The sequence below is a fragment of the Mandrillus leucophaeus genome, unplaced genomic scaffold, assembly GCF_000951045.1.
Source record: "Mandrillus leucophaeus isolate KB7577 unplaced genomic scaffold, Mleu.le_1.0 Scaffold267, whole genome shotgun sequence".
Taxonomy (NCBI): domain Eukaryota; kingdom Metazoa; phylum Chordata; class Mammalia; order Primates; family Cercopithecidae; genus Mandrillus; species Mandrillus leucophaeus.
The window spans coordinates 619,491-621,868 of NW_012102776.1; positions in this window are offsets into that span (position 1 = coordinate 619,491).

Below are 2,378 nucleotides of genomic sequence, written 5' to 3' on the forward strand. Positions count from 1 at the left end.
TGGTATTTTATTTTAGCAGCCCAAATAGACTAGAATATCCATCTTTCTTCTGCTTTTTCTTCAGTGTTCCAGGTAACATTATACTTACGAAGTATTACAGTCATTATGAATATATGATCTTCTTAGTAGATAAAATTACCTTTGCCATTGAATAAAGTGCCTTTTGATATGTAATTTTCATGAGATTTTGAAAAATATGAGCCACTATGTCTGTGATCCACTTATATTGGATAAATTGATTATCCATCAAATGGCACTAGTATTAAAAAAAGAAATGATCATACAGTTGGTCAATGTCTCTAGCTATTTACTCAGCTACACAAAAATCTCTAATTTAAAATGAAATATTTTTGATAGGTCTTATCATTAAATCCATCCCAGGAAAGCGTTTTTGAAAAGCGCTTCTGGTAACTTTGATAGCTGTAGCTATGAACACAGAGTAAGGAAGAAAATTCAAGCAATCATTCCAAGATTCATGGAAAGAAGAAATGAATTTGCTTTAATTACCAGGTCTTTTAGAGAGTCTGTGCTGTGTCTCTCACCTCAGCTAGCCACATATAGAAGTAAAGACTTGGACTAGCATTCTGTGTTTTGTACAATAACAGATAACAGCTGAAGTTTCAGCTTCCATCATTTTAGGGTTCTGGGCTGCACTACTGCACAACCTTGGTTTAACTTGGAAACATGTGCTGTCTACATCAAAGGGCAGAGACTTTAAAGTGTAGGAATTCATATTCAGCACCATTCATCAGATCTACCAGGATGACTGGCATGACGCTCACAAACCCTGCTTGGCACACAGTGATGAAGGAGGGTTTCAGAGCCAAGAGGGAGATGATATTTATGTGTTCAAATCAGAACTGATGCGGGGCATGCTTAGAACGTACCACCTGGAGGAACATCATCTGTGTCTGGGGCTCTTCCTTGGTCTGAAGCTGGTAATCAATCCTGACAGTGATTTCAGTAGGGGACTGGCTGGCAGGCAAATACTGACATATAGTCTCTCCATTTTAATTGGAAGTTCAGTTTGTTTTCACTATTCACATGGCAGTAAAATTCTTTCATACCGAAACAGTCCTGGAAGGGTGGGAAAGACCGTCCAAATAAAGTGAAAACATTTGCTCCTGAGTCAATCCATTCTCCTCACTGACCCATAGCCATTGCATTTACTATTGCTTGCCGAAGAACTCCCTAAGTGTCCCACACTCATGGCCAGCTCTTGGTTTTGCTCATACTGTCCCTGCCAAGAAATATACATCTCCATCTTTTATTCTTTTTTTATAACTATGACAGGGTTCGGGACATGCTACTCGAAAATATGGCACCCTGGCATATTGAATATTTTGAGCTGAAGGAATTCAAGAAACAGCAGAAGCAGGAAGGTTATTCTCACCTTCCCCTCATCCTTCTCTCCTGAAGCAGGTTTCCCTTTCTAGGGAAAATTCTTTCCAGGGAAAACTTAATGATCTTCCACTGAAGCAGGTCATGAGACCCTCATTCCAGAAGTGTCCTTCCTATACATGGAAGACAGGAAACTCCTTATCTCTGAAGACACGGGGTCACAGATAAGACACAGACACACACACACAGGCTTCACATCTCTCAAAGCCCCAGGCCTTATTGGCTTATTGACTGTAAATAGATTTCTGTACCCTATATTTAATCACATACTTAATCACATCAGTGGTTTTTCAAAGATACTCAACTTTACCCAGACCCCTAAAGAGAATGTTATAGATAGATCATAAATGATTAAAAGAATAAAAGACTCTTATTATAGAACCAAAGAATAAGAGAAGAATTTGAACAGGCCTTGCTAAGTTCCCACCACTTCAGTACCATTACATAATACCGCCCCCCCCGTCCAATTCTACTCTTCGTCAAACTTAACATAAAAATATATAAGTTTAAGGGTTTCTTTGAGTCCTCATTTCTGAAGGCTCTTGTGTCACATAAAACACAGTAAATAAATTTGTACGCTTTTCTTTGGTTAACCTGTCTTTGGTTATAGAGGCCTCAGTCATGAACATAGGATGAGTGAGAGATATTTCTCCTCCCCTATATCTACAATCCTTTTGAAACCAAATCCTCTCTTAACCCACAGCCTTCTTTGCCTAATGCTCATTTTTCCCTAGACTGGACATATAACAGAAGCTAGGGTGTTCAGGTACCACGTATTCTTCCTCACCTAGAAACTTAAATATAAGCTACACAATGAGACGACCGCTCTTCCATAGGGCTCATCAAGACCTACAATGAATGCGAGGCAGGCATAGTGTTCATTTCTGGCTTTGACACTCCATGTGTAAGTTACCTAGCCTCTAACTCCCTCAGTTGTCTCCTTTCCAAAATGAGAAATGTGATAGCATTTACCTCAT